General features: G+C 46.6%; 1 pseudogene; it reads left to right on the top strand.

Annotated features, from left to right (window-relative positions):
• The first annotated feature begins 9,816 nt into the window (after positions 1–9,816).
• Positions 9,817–12,572, top strand: LOC101434686 (SH2B adapter protein 1 pseudogene; annotated as a pseudogene).
• The last annotated feature ends 1,362 nt before the right edge of the window (positions 12,573–13,934 follow it).

Here is a 13,934-nt window from a genome sequence, read left to right as displayed (position 1 = left end):
GCAAGGAGCGCCGTGCCATGCTGGTGTGTCCCCCGCATAGGGGAGCCCCATGCACAAGGAGAGCACCCCAGTAAGTAGAGCTGTCCAGCATGAAAGAAAGTTCAGCCTACCCAGGAATGGCGCTGCACACATGGAGCGCTGACACAACAAGATGATGCAACAAAAAGAAACACAGATTACCGTGCTGCTGACAACAGAAGCAGACAAAGAAGAACACACAGCAAATAGACACAGAGAACAGAAACTGGGGTGGGGTGGGGGAAGGGAGAGAAATAAATAAATAAATCCTAAAAAAAAAAACCTACAGGATACTGCAAAGGCAGTACTGAGTGGGAAAATTAGAGCTCCCAATGTTTACGTTAAAAAAAGAAGAGGTAATATTGAACTAGAGAAAGAACAACAAACTAATCCCAAACCAAGCCAAAAGAAAGAAATAGTAAAGATCAGAGCAGAAATAAATGAAACCAAGAACAAAAAACAATACTGAGAATTAACAAAACCAAAATTTGTTCTTTGGGAAGATCAAAAAAATTGACAAACTCTTCACTAGACTGACAACAAAAAAAAAGGAGAGAAGACATAAATAAAATCAGAAATGAGAGGGGGGACATTACCACTGACCCCACAGAAATAAGAGAGATCATAAGAGAATACTATAAACAACTATATGCCAAAAAACTAAATAATGTAAAAGAGAGCAAAATTTCTAAAAACACACAAACCACTAACACAGACCCTAAAAGAAATAAAAGACCTCAACAAACCAATCACAAATGAAGAGATTGAAACAGTCATCAAAAACCTCCCAAAATTCACTTTACGGGAAGTGTTGGATCACAGAGTGGTTCAACAATGGCAGCGGAGGAATACTGATATGGGATGTTATTGACAGGATATATATGGTTGACAGGGAGTTATACAGGGCATATGCCCAGGGTATATGGTAATGTCTATATATACTCATAGTGGAAACAATTAAAAACAACAGCTGGGGGGGTACTGGGCTCCTGGCCGGGGGGTCACTGTTGTGGGCCCTGGGAGAGCAGCGGCAATCCTCCAGGTGCAACGGCAAGAACCAGGAAGGAAGGAGGGCCCAACAGTGGGCTCTTGATACTAATGGCTACACTTTTGAGCCTATGCACCTGCAATAAGAACAAGGCCTAGAGTAGCATTGTGCCTGGGGGTTTCCTCCTGACAGCCTTCATGTTACTCAAATGTGGCCACTCTCACAGCCAAACTCAGCGTGTAGATGTGATGCATTCCCCCCAGCGTGGGACACGACACCCGGGGATGAGCCTCCCTGGCACCGAGGGATCACTACCACATACCAGCTGAAGAAGCAACTAGAAAATGACCTTGAATTAAAGATTCAATGCGGAACAGCAGAATATACCTGTCTACATATAATAACATGACTTCGGGAAGCGGTTTGACCTAACGTAAGGGGGAAATGGAAAGGAGAAATGAGATTATAAGGCTGTGAGTCTCTAAAAAAGAGTCTGGAGGTTGTCAGAAGAATACCCCTATGTACAACTGAACAGAGTCTAGGAGACAGATAAGGTAGATACAACCCCAGGTATTGGTTCTTTTGAGTGATAAAGAGACCCACGGGTTCTATGGTCATGGCAGAAGGGGTTCACTGCCATGACAGATGGCCCTTCTTTGGAGCTGGTGTTTCTGCGTGATGGAAATGGACTCAGAGGGGATCTCTTTTCACAAGACTTGCATGCTACTTTATTGGAATTGTAGTTGGTGCTGGGTTTAAGATATATGTAGGGGATTTGAATCTCTGGACTGATAATATGACACCCAGGCCCAGAGCCTCAACAGACTTCAGCTCCTACACTTTGACTTATTGGACTTACTCCACTCAGCTAACATGGAGTTGAAGAAGGTCAACCACCACAACATGGAGCCTAGAGTGTCTACAACTAGAAGTGGGAAGAGTGCATCCAGTACCCATGTGGAATCTAAGCCCTCACTTGACATAGGTGTGCAATGGACACAACCAATCCAATGTCCACAGAGAAAATGTGGAATGGGTGTGGGAACGGTAGCCATGGGGGCTGCTGGGTGTGGGGAACGGGAGGAAGAGATGAGATGTGGAGGCGTTTTCGGGACGTGGAGTTGTCCTGGATAGTGCTTCACGGACAATTATGGGACACTGTAGATCCCCCCAGGGCCCACTGGATGGAACGTGAGAGAGTCTGGGCTATGATGTGGACCATTGACTATGGGGTGCAGTGATGCTCAGAGATGAACTTACCAGGTGCAATGGATTTATCACGATGATGGGAGAGAGTGTTGCTGTGGGGGGAGTGGGGGGTGGGGGCGGTGGGGTTGAATGGGACCTCATATATTTTTTTAATGTAATTAAAAATAATAATAATAAATAAATATAAATATTTAAAAAAAAAAAAAAAAAAAAAACCTCCCAAAGATGAAAAGCCCAGGACCAGATGGCTTCAGGAGTGAATTCTACCCACCATTCAAAGATGATCAATCTTGCTCAAGCTCTTCCAAAAAAACTTGAACATAAAAGAATGCCACCAAACTCATTCTACAAACCAACATCACCCTAATATCAAAACCAAATAAAGATACTACAAAAAAAGAAAATTACAGACCAATATCTCCAGTGAAATAGATCAAAAATCCACAGCAAAATTGTTGCAGACCGAAACCAAAAACACATTAAAAGAATTATACACCACCATCAGGCAGATTTATCCCAGAAATGCAGGGGTGGTTCAACACAAGAAAATCAATTAGTATAATAAATCACATTGATAAATTGAAGAACAATCACACAATTCTCTTGATTGATGAAGAAAGAGCACTTGATAAACTACAGCACCCTTTCTCGATAAAAAACACTCCAAAAGATAGGAATAGGAGGAAGCTTTCTCAACATGGTAAAGTGCGTATATGAAAACCTACAGCTAGCGTTGTTCTCAATGGTGAAACACTGAAAGCTTTCCCACTGAGATCAGGAACAAGATAAGTATGCCCACTATCATCACTGTTATTCAATATTGTGCTAAAAGTTCTAACTAGAGCAAATAGGCTAGATAAAGAACTGTAAGTCTCCCAAATAGGAAAAGAAGAAGTAAAACTTGCACTATTTGCTGATGATATGAGCTCCATCTAGAAAGTCCTGAAAAATCTACAACAAAGCTACAAGAACTAATAGACAAATTCTGCAAAGTGACAGGATACAAGAGCAATATGTAAAAACCAATAGTGTTTCTATACACTACTGATGTGCAATCTGATGAGGAAATCAGGAGAAAAATTCCATGTATAATAGTGACTAAAAGAATCAAATATTTAGGAGCATTCCATGTTCATGGATTGGAAGACTAAATATCAATAAGATTCAATTCTACCCAAACAGATTCACAGATTCAATGCAATCCCAATAAAAATCCAATAGCCTTTTTTGCAGAAATGGAAAAGCCAATTATCACAATTGTTTGGAAGGGTAAGGGGCCAAATAGCCACAATATCTTAAAAAAAAAGAGCAAAATTGGAGGACTCTCACATTCAAATTATAGAACATATTCCTTAGCTACCATGACAAAAACAGCATAGTACTGACATAAAGACAGATTAACCAATGGAACTGAATTGAGAACTCAGAAATAGACGCTCGCATCAACAGTCAAGTGATTTTTGACAAGGGTGTCAAGCCCTCCCAACTGGGCCAGAACAGTCTATTCAACAAATGGTGCTGAAAGAATTGGATAGCCATATCAAAAAGAAAGAAAGAGGACCCATGTCTCACACATTATACAAAAACTTACTCAAAATGCATCAAGGACCTAAGTATAAAAACAGAGCCATAAAACTCCTAGAAGAAAATGTGTAAAAACATTTTCCAGATCTTGTGGTAGGTGGTAGTCTCTTACACCTTACACTCAAAGCATGAGCAAAAAAAGAAAAAATAGAAAAATAGGACCTTCTCAAAATTGAACACTTTTGCACCTCAAAGGACTTTGTCAAAAGGCTTAAAAAGACAATTGTCCAAAGAAGAAATAAAAATGGTGAAGAAATAAATAATTAGCATTTAGGGAAATGTAAATCAAAACTACAATGAGATATAATTTCAAACCTATTAGACTGGCCACTATTAAAAAGTCAGAAAACTATAAGTGTTGGAGAGGATGTGGTGAGATAGGAACACTTATTCACTGTAGGTGGGAATGTAGAATGGTACAGCCTCTGTGGAGGGCTGTTTGGCAGTTCCTAAGGAAGTTGAATTTAGACTTGCTATATGACCCAACAATACAATTATAGGTATATACCCAGATGAACTGAGAGTTGCTAAAAATGGGTATATATAGGTATATACCCAGATGAACTGAAAGTTGCTAAAAATGGAAACAACAGATATGTCCATCAACTGATGAATGAACAAATTGCCGTATATAGACATGCTGGAATATTATGCAGCAGTAAGAGAAATCAAGCCATGAAGCATGTGACAACAGGATGAACCTGGAAGACATTATGTTGAGTGAAGCAAGCCAGACACAAAAGAAAAATACTGTATGATTGCACTATTATTAACTAAATATACTGTATGACCTCATTGAGTTAATAATTAGAATATAGGTCACCAGAGAATATAATGAGGGTAGAGAATAGAAAGCTGAGTGTTAATCTGTGCAGAATTGGTAAAAAGGTTGTAAATATTTGGAATTGAGTAGAAAAGGTGAAAGCACATCACAGTGTTTTTAACTACTAGACCTATTATATGGGTATGATAGTACATGAAATGGTAAATCTAAGGAAATGCATATTACTAGGAAGAAAGCTAAAAAATGTAACATGGATTGTACAACATAATGAAACCTCGTGTAAAATATGAATATGAATGACATTGCACATGTAAGACTATTTTTATAACAGATAAATACAGATATTCTAGAGCAGGGATTCTTAATCTTTTTGTTCCATGGATCCTTTTGCCAATCAGGTGAAAACCACTGACCCCTCCTCAGAATGTAGCAGCAGATAGTTTTATGACACTCAACATTGGCATGTCTTTAAATTAAAATTTAGGATTATTCAAAATTATGTTTTACAACTTTCCCATAATTTAATACCTGATAACCTAATGTGGTTCAACAGGCCATTTTTGGCAAACATTCATAAATTTCTGTTTTCCCACGGCATCATGAAACCATCTCCACCATCCTTACCAAACTCTTTGCAGGCAGTTACCCACTACACTCAGAATGTGCTACATCAAAATAAAAGTCATGCTAAATCCACACTACACTGTGTATTATTTAATAAATATATCACACCCACACCAGCACATCCCCACTATACTTTTTAAATGCACAAAAGAAAATTACAAAGGAAATCAGTTACATTATTGAAATAGAGTTACTAAAATAAAAAGTAAATGATATAATACTATACATGTTTCTTTCTTAACCCATTAAATAATAACCCAATACATTCAAAATATAGGAAATTTAGAGTTAAATTTTATTTTTTAAAGACATGCCAATGTAAAGACTGCTATTGCTTATCTTGAATAAGAACACTAATCTGTAGTATTTGACAAGGATACACACATATAATGATATAATGTTGGACATCTAATTGAGTTGATTTTTTTCAATTCAAGCTCACAGGCCCCCTGAAATCTTTCCACAGACCCCCTGGATGTTCATGGACCCCCAGCTAAGAACCCCTGTACTAGAGAGAAGAAACAGAATAGCAGCTATGAATAAAGACATTGAGAAGTGATTAATTTTCTTGTGTTTTTTTGTTTATTATTATTATTGTAATAATGAAAATACTCTGAAATGATGCATACACAACTATGTGATTATACCAAATACTATTGATTGTACATTTTGGATAGATGTGTGCTTTATTAATGTGTATCTATAAAATTGATTTGCTAAAAAAATTCAATTCATGTAATTCAGCATATTAACGTTAAAAAGAAAATACATATGATCATCACAATGGAAATAGAAAAAGCATTTTAAAAAATCTATAACCTACTTATGGCATAACTCACACAAAGCACATCAAACTATGGATTAAAGGGAATTTCCTCCACTCAAAAAAAGACATATATCAAAATATGTAACTAATATAATGGTAAAAGACTGAAAGTTTTTCCTCTAAGAATGGAAAAAAAGACAAAGGTGTTTGCTTTCAACACTTACATTCAGCATTGTACTGCCAGTGCAATCAGACAAGAAAAAGAATAAGGCATACAGATTGGAAAGGAGGAAGTAAAAGTGCCTATATTCAAATATGCACTGGTCATGTACAAACAAAAAAATCTTAAGAAATCTATAAAGAAAATTACAAGAATTAATAAGTGAATTTAGTAAGGATGCAGGATACTAGTAAATATACAAAAATTAATAATATGTCTCTAAACTAGCAGTAGAATAAAAGTCAAAGAATATCATTGACTTTAACATCCAAAAAGATGAACTACTTTGGAATAAACATAATAAAATCTGTATACTGTAAACATCAAAATATTGCTGAGAGATATTAAACATCTGAAAAAGTGGAGCGATATACCATGCTCAAGGATTGAAAGAGTTCATGTTGTTACAGTGTCAATTATCCTCAAGTTGAGGATAATTAATTAGTTTACCCATCAAAATCCAGATTTTTTTGTGTGTGTAAATAGATAAGTTGACTCTAACATTTAAATATGGAAGGAAAAAAAAAAAAACCTAAATTGCCAAAACAATTTTAAAAAAGAGCAAAATTGGAAGACTCATATTCCCTGATTTTAATACTTGCATTAGTTAGCCAGACAGATGCTGATGCAAAGTACCAGAACGCTGTTGGCTTTTATAAAGGGTATTTATTTGGGGTAGAAGCTTACATTCACAATGCCTTAAAGAGTCCAACTCAAGGACCATAAGAGTACTTTCTTACCCAAGGTCATTGGCCACGTGTTGAAGAAAGATGGCTGGCAGTGTCTGTGACGGTTCAGCCTTGCTTCTTTCTCTTAAAGCTCCGTAGTCCCAGCATCTTCTGATCTTAGCTGTAGGCTGGCATAAGGCTCATCTCTCTTCCCAGGGCTTCTTTCTGGGTGCAGCCGCTCTGCTCTCTCCACAAGGTCAGCTGTAGACCACCAGGCTCATCTCTCTTCCTGTGGCCTCTGCAGTGTCTAATGAGCTGTCTTTCTTCCTCTGTGTTCTTTTTCTCTGTATATCTACTTCTCTGTGTGTACTTCCATGTGTACTTTACCAGCCCAAGGGGCCTGGACCTCAGCACTGAGTCATAATCTAATCACATGGTTGAAACAAAGCCTTAATCTTAACATAATTTAATCAGACATCTCGGCTGACTCTAATACAAGCAAAGGGGGGTATCATGCCCAGAGAAACAGACCAGTTTAAAAACATAATACTTTTTTGGAATTCTTAAATAATATCAAACTGCCACAATACTCTATAGCTCTAGGAATCAAAAGAGATATAGTTAATGTAAATGGAACAGAATTGTGAATACAGAAATAGACACACAAATATGGTCAACTGATTTTTTTTTCTTTTCAGTTCCTCTCCCATACCTCAGCAAACTAGTCCTTGTCCTGGATGCCCTCACCCTGGTTTCACTTTGGGCATACCTAGTAGTGGTACTGCTGTGTCTCATATCACATGTTCAACTTCCTTAGGAACTGCCAAATAGTCCTCCACGGTGCCTGTACCAAAAGACAGACTCCAGCTGTCTTTTGCTTTTTAACACATCAATTTTATCGATACATATTAATAAAACATACATTCACCCAAAGTGTATAATCAATGGTATTTGGTATAATCACATAGTTGTCCATGCATCACTTCAATCATTATTAGAACACTTTCATTATTCCAATAATAATACTATAAAACAAAAAACAGACCAACCAACAAACAAAAAACAACTCAGCACCTCTCAGTCTCTCTATGCTTTCCCTGCTGTATCTAGCTGTTATTCTGTTTCTATCACTCTAGTTTATTTGTGTTTATATTTGTTAAAACAATCTTATATATGCGTCATATTTCATGTGACATTTTCTTATGTTATACAATCCCATTTACATGTTTTAACCTTTTTCTAGTAATATACATGAGCTTAACTTTCCCTTTCAATGACTGTCATACCCATATAATAGCTCTGCTAGTTAAAAAAACTATGATGTGTGCGGTCACCCCTCGGGCTGAAGTGTTGTTTGCCGGCCTGGCGGGGGAGCAGCCGCGGCAGGCCAAGCCGCTGCCCCCATAATAGGGTAGCTGGTCGGACTCACCGCCACCCCTGAAGGGAGCTCGGCATGGGTGCAGAGTGCCCTCAGGTCTCCCCTTCTCGGCAGCCATGCTTCTGCGGCCGCCCCTCCTCCCGGATAGTGCCACACGATGCCTTTGAGGCAACACCCTTCTTCTTCTTTCTCCCTGCGCAGGCACAGGGCAGAAAAATCCAGTCTGCCCTTTTCCCTCCCCCCGACAGCAGCAACAGCCAGGCGTGGGTGGAAAAATCCAGTCTGCCTTCTTCCCTTCCCCCGTCAGCAGCAACAGCCAGGTGTGGGCGGGAAACTCAAGTCTGCCCTCCACCCCAGCAACAGCAGCCACCAATCCCTAAACCCTGCCCCTTCCCCCAGCAACAGCGACAGCCAATCCCTAACCACCACACCTCCCCCGTCCAGTACCGCCCACTGACCTTTCTCTGGCAACCAATCAGAACAGGGCGTGGCTTCGACCAATCAGCCTTCCCCAGCCCCTATAAAACTGTTGCCTCTCCCTCAATAAAGTGGACTTGCGTGTTTACCTTGTCTCCGTGGTAGTTCTTCTGCCGTGCGCCCTCCAGTCCTGAGAGCCCCCGACAAGGGCCTGGCCTCCCTTGTCCCCAGTTCGTCGCCTGCTTCTCCGGGCAACCCCTTCGTCGCCGGCTTCGCTGGGCGACCCCATCAGCCGAACCGTGCAACCCCTGTGAGACCGACCCCTCGTCTGCTGCCGGACCGACCCCTCGTCCCAAGTGGGACTGACCCCTCATCCCAAGTGGGACCGACCCCTCATCCTAAGCTGGACCGACCCCTTGTCCGCAGCCAGACCCCACCTCTACCGACCGAGCAATCTGCCGCAGTTGGCGCCCAACGTGGGGCACGGCAACTCCACCACAGCCTCCCTCCATAACTTGGCGGCCCCCCCCTCCTCTCTTCTCACCATGGGACTTCTCTCGTGCAACATTGCTGCTACCTGAGCCTTGGCTACCTCATATGATCCACGGCGGTCTGGGAGAATCGCTGGATGGCTTTCTCCTTCCATGTCGGGGGCTTATACCGACCCACTATGATTAAGAGGAGCCTTGGATTTCTCGGGACCGCACGCTTGCACATCTGAAGTAACCCTCCCACAGCCCTATGCCCTCCTCTCTTCTCACCCCTATCTTTTCGCTCTGCATTGCTGCTCCTGAACCTTGGTGACCTCATATGATCCACGGCGGTCTGGGAGAATCGCTGGATGGCTTTCTCCTTCCATGTCGGGGGCTTATACCGACCCGCTATGATTAAGAGGCGCCAATAAAACTCTCAGGAGCGCGTGCCTGAGCACCTCCACCCCTGCCTTCACCTCTGCCTCCTCCCCTCCGCGCTTGCTCCCCTTTGCCTTGCTCCACTGCTTGTCGTTCCACCCTCCCCTCGTCGGGGCCTTCTTTTGGCCCGCGACCACCGTCGGAGTCCCATCGGCTCCGACCCCTCGTCTCACCGCACGCCTCGGCTCCCATCGCCGTGCTCTCAAGGTAAGGGCCCCTTTTCTTATCGGCTCCAAAAGGCCATTAGCAATGGGTAACATCCTATCTGCTAAGCAAGCCCCGCAAGTTTGGGCCCTCGCTGGTCTCCTAGACACTCACTGGTGTAAGATCTCTTTGAAACAGCTCCAAGTATAATGGGGCCTTCTTCTCCCCTTTAATCCGTGGCTTACCACGTGTCAGCTTTGGGACCCGGACACCTATACTCGCCTTATAGATAGGGTCACTTCTGCTGTGGAGCAGGAAGGTAAAAGATTCCCTCCTGGCTTATTACCGGCGCTTTTTACCATCCGCTCCTGCCTTCAAGGCACCCCTACCATTGACTCCTTCCGGCCGCGCTGCCGCCGCCGCCATGATTGTCAGGACGGCAACTTTAACCAGGATCCTGATCGGGATCCTGATGCCGGCTCCGACTCCGACTCTGAGTTGCTTGTCGAGCGCCTTAATAACGCACTCGAAAATTGTCCCCCTAAACAGTGTAATCTAGCAGTGCCGAGCGCCGGTGAAGATGGTGAACTTCCGCCTTCTTCCTCGCTCGAAAAGGGGAGGTCCCTTTACCCCTCCCTCCCCCCGGTGACTTCCTGCCTGAGTGGGCTGGAAGCTCCCTCCCCGTCATTTTACCCCTCCGCACAGGGCGGTCCGTGGCCATCTTGTAGCCCACGGCCATTTTGTGGCCCGCCACCATTTTGTAGTACCGCCGGGGATGGCCCGCAGCCATTTTGTAATGCCGCATGAGCAATGGCTCCTCTCGCGCCCTCCGCACCAGCGGCCCCCCCCGGCTCCGCCTCCCCAGGGCAGCCCCCTCCATCCGATCCGTGGCAAGCTGCCGCACGCGTGGCCCCCTCTAGCCTATTTTTGGGCCCATATTCCTCCCCTGCCAGGTGCGAGTTCTGTGAGTCCCATGCCTGGGCTGCTGCCCTGGACTTTGCCCGCCGTCTCCGCCTCTACCTGGCCTCCCACCCCCAATATGCGGGGCCGGGGGCTGAGGCTGCCTTCTCCCACCATTTTGCTGAGCTCTTCCTGCAGCACTTTGAAGCTGAGGTGGCCCGGGCCTCTGGCTCCCTCTCACCACCCGTCTTGGCTCCCCTGAGTCCTGGAGCGGAGATTCCACCACATGACCTGTCCCTTGAGAGCTGCAGGGTGGGTGGGCCCCTGGCTGTGCTGGGCCCTTCTTGGTCATCTGAGGACCTGGCCAGCCCCCTCCCTTCCTCAGTCTCTTCCTCTTCTACGACTTCCTCAAAGCCGAAGCTAAAGAAACGCTTCTCCCTCCACTCAGTGGGTCGCTCCGTCCGCAGTTCAGTCCGTGGAATCCTGCAGTGGCAGGGGACCGTTGACCCACCCTCTCCAGCTGGGCCCCTGGAGACCTCCTCAGGCCCCCCAGTCTTAGGAGGAAACAGCAACTCCAACTCCTCTGGTGGGGCTGGGACCATTGGTAGGGGACTGGTTGGTGATGAGACGTCCCCTGGGGAAAGATGGACTCACTGTTTTGAGAGGCTGAGACTGAGTCGGAGAGGGGGGGCCTTGAAAGATGGAACAGGGATGGTGCAGACGGAAGAGCTGCTGAGTTTCATGGGGGCTGAAGAGGCAGCCCCTGACCCAGCTGGAGTGAGCCGGAGAGGAGGGGCAACCGGGCCTACCTCAGGGGGAGGAGGGCAACCTCAGTGGCAGAAGTGCCGCTTACTGCTTCGGAGAGAAGGAGGAGGAGGAAGTCGCCTGGAGTTCTTTGTACCACCCAAGGCTTCTCGGCCCGACTCAGCATTCCCTGCTCCACTATAAAAGATGTCCGAATGACCACAGCCCTGGAGATGCCTGACCAGGAGAACACATTCGTGGTTAAGGTGGAAGGCCCCTCAGAGTATATCCTGGAGACAGCCGATGCGCTACATGTGAAGGCCTGGGTGTCTGATATCCAGGAATGCCTGAGCCCAGGACCTTGCCCTGCCACCAGCCCCCGCCCCATGACCCTCCCTCTAGCCCCTGGGACCTCATTCCTTGCAAGGGAAAACACAGACAGCCTAGAGCTGCCCTGCCTGAATCACTCAGAGAGTCTGCCCAGCCAGGATCTGCTGCTAGAACCCAGCGAGAGCAATAACCACCTGACACAGGGGCCATATAGAAACCTCTCAGACCATCCCTCTGCATCCATCTCCCCCAGTTCTGCCTCCATTGCTGCCTCCCATTTTGACTCAATGGAACTGCTTCCCCCAAAATTACCCCCTCGCATCCCCATTGAAGAGAGACCTCCAGCAGGGACAGTTCATCCCCTCTCAGCTCCCTACCCTCCCCTGGACACTTCAGAAACGGCCACAGGGTCATTTCTATTCCAGGGAGAGTCAGAGGGAGGTGAGGGGGACCAGCCCCTCTCAGGATATCCTTGGTTCCATGGGAGGCTCTCTCGACTCAAGGCTGCCCAGTTGGTGCTGGCAGGAGGTACTGGCTCCCACGGCATTTTCCTGGTACGTCAGAGTGAGACGAGGCAGGGCAAATATGTCCTCACTTTCAACTTCCAGGGCAAGGCCAAGCACCTGCATTTGTCACTGAATGAGGAGGGCCAGTGCCGAGTCCAGCACCTGTGGTTCCAGTCCATTTTCAATATGCTCGAGCATTTCCAGGTGCACCCCATCCCTCTAGAGTCTAGAGGCTCCAGTGATGTTGTCCTTGTCAGCTATGTCGTGTCCTCCCAGCAACAGCAGGCAGATGTCCCGCAGGGAACGGCGCCAAATGTGAGTGATCCAGCACCAACTGAGCCAGCTCACCCTCCACCCCGAGAGACAACCATCCAACCCTGAAGTCCGTTCGCTGCTCGCACTCTACCGTCAGTGCAGATGCCGCAACCCTCACCATGCTGATGAGCCAATTAACATAGTCTCTCTCCTTCTCAGCTATCAGCGACTCGCCACTGCCGAGGACACCCCCTCCCACTTCATCTTCTCGGCCTCCTCCTACCCGACCTCTTCCTGCTCACTCTTCCCGCAGGTGCCCCAAGTCTTCTGTAACCGCGGCCCCCCATGCCGCCATCGCTCTCAAGCAGCTCCAGCCCCGCTAAATGGCCCGCAACCCGCTTTCCCCAGCCCGTGGCCTGCTTTCTAGGATCCAATAACGTTTCTGCTTTTGCCTCCCCATACTTCCGCGGCGCTTCCTCCTGTCTCGACCTCACTCCTCTTCTCAGCCATCCAAAGCGTCCTTTCTCATCCCCCACCCCCCTCCTTTTTTGCCTGAACCCTCTCTCGCGCCCGTGGAGACCTTGGCCTTCTTGTTGCCCTCGCCTACGTCTCCACCACTCCCGACGCTGCCGCCACCACCGTCGCTGGTGCCCTGACGCGACTTGTCCTCACCGCTGCGATCCTCCAGACCATCACACAGTCTGCCTCTACTGCTCTTCGCTGCCAAGAAGAGATCAACTACCTGTAACCCGCTGTCATTTGGGACTTTTAACAACAGATGGATCTTATAGCCGCCGAGATAAACAAGAATTGAACATTGGCCACCCTTGCTTGCAACGGCAAGATACCGCCCCCTAAATTGTACATTTATATCCCCGTCATACTCACCTCCCTCTTCAGCCCCGCTTCCCTCATTGCTTACTGCCTCTTGGGCCTCGGCTACTTGTTGCTGCTGCCATCCTGGCCCTTATTTGAAAAGAAGGGGGAAATGCGGTCACCCCTCGGGCTGAAGTGTGGTTTGCTGGCCTGGCGGGGGAGCAGCCGCGGCAGGCCAAGCCGCTGCCCCCATAATAGGGTGGCTGGTCGGACTCACCGCCACCCCTGAAGGGAGCTCGGCATGGGTGCAGAGTGCCCTCGGGTCTCCCCTTCTCGGCAGCCATGCTTCTGCAGCCGCCCCTCCTCCCGGATAGCGCCACACGATGCCTTTGAGGCAACACCCTTCTTCTTCTTTCTCCCTGCGCAGGCGCAGGGCGGAAAAATCCAGTCTGCCCTTTTCCCTCCCCCCGACAGCAGCAACAGCCAGGCGTGGGCGGAAAAATCCAGTCTGCCCTCTTCCCTTCCCCCGACAGCAGCAACAGCCAGGCGTGGGCGGGAAACTCAAGTCTGCCCTCCACCCCAGCAGCAGCAGCCACCAATCCCTAAACCCTGCCCCTTCCCCCAGCAACAGCGACAGCCAATCCCTAACCACCACCCCTCCCCCGTCCAGTA

This window comes from Dasypus novemcinctus, chromosome 2, assembly GCF_030445035.2.
Source record: "Dasypus novemcinctus isolate mDasNov1 chromosome 2, mDasNov1.1.hap2, whole genome shotgun sequence".
Taxonomy (NCBI): Eukaryota; Metazoa; Chordata; class Mammalia; order Cingulata; family Dasypodidae; genus Dasypus; species Dasypus novemcinctus.
Note: the sequence above shows the minus strand (reverse complement) of the source record. Positions and strands in the feature narration are given on the sequence as shown.